Source organism: Myxine glutinosa, chromosome 7 (genome assembly GCF_964187855.1).
Source record: "Myxine glutinosa chromosome 7, kmMyxGlut1.1, whole genome shotgun sequence".
NCBI lineage: Eukaryota > Metazoa > Chordata > Myxini > Myxiniformes > Myxinidae > Myxine > Myxine glutinosa.
Genome location: NC_136267.1, coordinates 143,459,490 through 143,464,555, shown reverse-complemented (window position 1 = coordinate 143,464,555; position 5,066 = coordinate 143,459,490). Strand labels below are relative to the sequence as shown.

General features: G+C 53.3%; 1 long non-coding RNA gene across 1 annotated transcript; it reads left to right on the top strand.

Moving 5' to 3' along the window:
- Positions 1-296: 296 nt before the first annotated feature.
- Positions 297-859, top strand: LOC144892841 (uncharacterized). The gene is made up of 2 exons (XR_013623985.1): positions 297-329; positions 374-859. It is a non-coding gene; the product is annotated as an uncharacterized LOC144892841 (long non-coding RNA).
- The last annotated feature ends 4,207 nt before the right edge of the window (positions 860-5,066 follow it).

The window sequence follows — 5,066 nt, the reverse complement described above, 5'->3', positions numbered from 1 at the left end:
CTCTCGTCATTGCCGAGCCTCGATTGCCCATATTACCTCCCCTCCAATAACCGCCATTGACCACGAGGCTCGAGTCAGGGAAGAAAGGCGTGTCTCCACCTCGTCAGAGGGGAGGAGGGGCGTGCCCGCCCGTCGTCATCCAGGGCGGAGCCCGAGGGTCGCGCGACCAACCAGGGCCGAGGTGAGCACCCCGATGGGCGTGTCCTGAACGCCGGCGGCTTAACCGCAGGAGGCGCTATAAAAAGGCGCGCACGGCAGTAAAAAGAGAGGTGGTTGGACAGTTGGTTGGTTGCACAGAGGTGGTTGGACAGTTGGTTGGTTGCACAGAGGTGGTTGGACAGTTGGTTGGTTGCACAGAGTTGGTTGCACAGAGTTGGTTGCGCAGAGTTGGCTGCGCAGGGTTGGTTGCACCGTTGGTCAGAGTTGGTTGCACAGAGTTGGTTGCGGTGAGGAGTCGGTGGTCAGAGTGAGGGACCAAGAAAGAGTGGAGGGTTTGGACCAGACGAGTGGGACAAGGCCTGGCAAGGCAAGTGGAGGCGGCAGCAGCAGCGACACCCGGCAGCCGCTTGGGGCCTGGGCGGCGGTTTGGAGCAGGGCCGAAAAGGAACGGCGGCTGCTAAACGCGCCGATCGTGCTGCATGACCCCCCCCTTGGACCTCCCTCTCCCTCCAGCCATCCACATCCTGCGATTCCTGCAATTCCCCGCGTGAGTCAGTCTTTTGTTTGTTCTGTCCTGGGATAAGTTAAGCCTGTAGATAAGCTAGTATTTGCACTGTGTCACCTGCGTCTTATGTGTTGTAAATAAACTTGATTGCTCCTTTTTGCTTGTGTGTGTAAATAATAAACCCCATTACTCGTCTGTACGTCTTCTCGTTTTAATTCCTTTTCCTCTTACATTGCGTCGCTTTTGTCTTTTCCCTCATTGAGCAGCTAGGGTGCGATACGGCCAAAGTTCTGGGTGAATCGGGTGAGTTTTGTTAGGTCGCGGTTTTACACCACCGCTCGGTCTATAACATCTTAACCGCGATCTATAACAATTGGTGTCTGGGAGTGAGATTCGAGGCCCGACCAAATTTTTTAAAAAAAACGAATAGAGAAAAAAAAAAAAATTTGGTCAAAATTTGGAGCGGCCGAAATTTGTTTTGTTTTACAAAACCTGAATTTTGAAATCGCGCCATGGCTGTTCAAGGCGACGGGATGCCGGTGGGAGAGATAGACGGGGTAGAATCGACCCAGGACTTAGGAAAAAAAATGGTGGAGGAGAGTAAAGAAGGTGTGGTTGAGGGTGTATCAGGTGCACAAAATGGCAGCCGTACGTGACGGCGATAGCCGGACCCGCAGTGCCAATGGACTGGGGTGTTTGGATGATGCATTTCAGTGCCGCTCTGAGGGGTGACAGTAAGGGATTTGATGCAATGATGGCTACCCAGGGGCTAGACGCGGAAAAAAGCGAGGCACGAAGCAAGGTACAACCCGGTTGGATTTCAGGAGCAAATAAACGCCACGGTAAAAAGAATACAGGAAGACATTGACCGCAGGTTGGGCGAGCAGGTCCCACGGGTGCACGGGGAGGTAACGCGTGTCGAAAAGCGCTGGTTGAGCGAAGCGGAGGAAAGCACGGGTACAATGACGGGGGTAGAAATCGCGACATGGGGTTTTGAAAAGCCGGCGACCGCTGAGGTAGAGGAGGGTGTTTTATTAAAGCCAACGGTCGCCGAGGTTAATAAAGAAAAAGCAGTAGCGGGAATTAAAATTGAAGAGATGACGGAGGTAACCCGGGAATTGCAGGGAGAAATGGATTATGTACAAAGTCCCTGCTCACATCACGATGCTGTGCTTAACCCGAATGGAAGTTTGCAGGTTCGCGTGGAGAAAAGGATCCCCCAGGTGAGTCGTGCTGTTGTGTATTGTGCGGGGAGATTTTGTAAGAGGATGTTTGGCGACAAAAGAATTGTCGCGCGATTGGGATCGATATGGCACCCGGGCGTTGGTGAAGGGTCCCGTGTGAGTGGAAATGGCACGCGTGGGAGGAAAAAGTGTGCGTCGGCGAGTGGGTGTGTTATAAAGTGTGGGAGTGAAACCGAGTGCGAGCGAGAATGCACGTCGGTGTGTACGGGGTGTGACACAGGGAGTGAGAGCAATACGGAGTGCACGCCCATGGTGAGTGTTACGCAGGACGTAACGGAGGAGAGGTGTGGACCGAAGTGTGCGCGAGAGGTGTGGTGTGTAACAGAGAGAGCGTTGGTGGAAGGTACGGACGGCGTTGGAACGCCAGGTTTTGTGAGGGTGAAAGGGGTAGCGTATGCTTGTAAGCATGCAAGTGAAGCATCGATGGTAACCGGTTTAGTGGTTAGGGCGACGGATAGCCGATGCGAGCACTCGGTGCGAGGGGTGCTTGGTTGGGTGCGAGGCCCGGCGCCGATCGAAGCTGCGTCGTTTCTCTTCGAAGCGTCGTTGCCGATTCGGGCTTGGCCCCGCCCCGCACGGTCGAGTCCGGGCTTTGTCGGGCGAGGCGACCGGTCCGGTTCGAGGGCGAGTGGGAGGAAGCGGAACGGTGCCCCCTCGTGGGGACGGGGTTTCCGACCGGGGGAGATGGAGCCATCGGGCCCGGGACCGCAAGGTGCCGCGCCGAGATGGTGCGTGGAGCCTCGGTCCAACCAAACCACCTCCCTTGAACCGAAAGCCGGACGGATTCAACCTGCAGGCAACCAAACCACCCGAATTCATTGCTCGGCTTTACGAAGCCGAGTTTAATGATGTCATGACGCACCGAGGCTAGGATATAGCGGACTGTGATGATGGTGATCGTGATAGTGATAGTGATTTAAAACGAAATTTAGAAAAGTGAATAGAATTGGCAGTAAATGGAAAATTTTTGAATTGTTGGATTTGGACGAGCGAAATTGGTAGTGAGAGACCCCCGATGTGGTGGGATGGCAAATCCACCATCCCTCACAGGTGGGGCAAAGGAGCAATAGTTTATGGGGTGGCTATGACAACCGAGCCAGGGAGGGCTTGGATAATTGTAGGGATCTAGCGAAGATGACATTAGGTAACGTTAAGTTTAGTTAGTGACTGATACCTGTAGTGGGGACGCAGGTAGATTAGTGTGGATGATAATGACGAGGGAGCGCAATAGTTTAAAGGGACGACTGGGAAGCGCAAGTTTCAGAGGGGAGTAGTTAGCTGAGATGATGCCGTGTGTGTGAAGATTGGACAGGTGAGAATGGAACAGGTGTGATTGCACAGGTGTGCAACTGAACAGGTGTGTGGAGCAGTGTATGAGGGAGTAGTGGTGATTGCGTGTTGTGTTGACCAAATGGTCCAGGAAGAGGAGGAGGGTGCAGGTGGCACCAGGTAGGATTGCACAGGTGTGCAACGACAGGTGAATGAAAGACAGGTGTATGGAATAAATGGTCTGGAGGATTGGAATGGATGGTCGTGGAGTGAGAATGGTGGAAATTGTGGAGTGGAGTGGATGGTGCGAAGGTGTGAATGGGGGAAGAGTGGACCCCCATCACGGATACCCGGGGCGGGTAGTGTAAGTGTTAGGTAGAGGGTACAGGTAAATTGTGGTTGGATATTGGCATCTGTGGTGCGGGTGACAGAATGGTATTTGGATGGGTGCATTAGTGTTGTGGAAATGGCTGGGCGTGTAGCCTGTTAGTGTGTGTAGTTGGTTTGGGCACTCCACCACTGTGAGGATGTCGGCCAGGTGGAGGCCGCAGGTGGGCTCTGGGAGCCGGTAGAGTTGTGGATGGGGGCCCGAGGATCCGGAGGACGGACCCGGGCAGCCCAGTGCCAGAGAGGGCACCGAGTGGGGAGAGCGCCAGAGGGCCTTCCCCAGGTAGTTAGGTTAGGGTAAGGAGCAGGTAAGCTCGGAGGCAACTGCAGTGGTGGGGGTGTGCAGGTGGGTAGACCTGCTGGGAGAGTTACACGTCACAGCCCAGAAATTGTGCGAGGGCACCGAGAGATGAATCGGGGGAGTGAGACCCCAAAATTGAAAAGCACCACAGTTTGGCCAATGGGGAATTGGTTTTTAGAACCCATAGTGTAAGAGGGGCCAATGGTTTGGCCGGAGAAAGACCCCGGGTAGTGTAAAGTGTGTTAAAATCATTTAGAGGATAGTTAGGATGAAGGATCTCCTCGCACCATCTGCATCCACTCACCTGAGGTGACAGGAACTCCACACCATGCCATGTTTAATTATTTTTATGATGCAAATGTTTTGGATTGTGAGACGCATCATGACGTGGGTGTGGACACTGTGCGTAATTCCATCTCTGCCTCCTTATGAGGATTGATGATGAATTTGGTGATGGCAAATTTTGAAGTAGAGGGATTGTGGAGACGAATTTGGTATAGGGGAAATATGGGGAAGACGTGACAGTAGTGACGAATTTGTAAATGTGTAGATTTTTGTACATATGGGGTAAGGGCAAGGGTAGTGTAGGTGACAGGGGGGTGACGTACGGTAGGGACGAGCTTTCTCACTTCGCCCTCCGTACGCATTTCGCCTTGCATTGCCTTATTGATGTGTACCCTTGTGACCCTTACCCCTCGCTCAATTGTCTTTCCCCATTTGTCTCCCACATGACCTGTGCGCCGAGGGGAGCGTGCGTGGGTGGGCCATTGTGCGCCCGAAATTCCCAGAACCAGCTGTCTGCATCGATGCACCACATTATGGACCACATGTCTGTGGCCGAGCACCACCTATGGACCCCATGGGTTTGGGGCATGGCCCCTCTGCTGGAACCGGCCATGAGGGCCCGAAATCTTGCTGGCGGACCTTGGCCACAGGGCACCGATGCCCCACAGGTGAAACCACACGTAGTCGGCCCTGTGGGCCATAAATAAAGCAAATAATAAGGACACATTGGGCACACTTTATTGAAAATAGGCCGCCAGTAAGCAAAGCAAAAGAATGACAACATCTGGAAGAACAAATAATAATCACCAGCAGAGGGAGCCGAAGAGCAAGAGACACCTGCAGGGTTAGGGGTTGTTGAATTTATTTTATTGATGAACAGTGGTGACTGCACTGATTGGTGCTTGAGGGTTGTGTT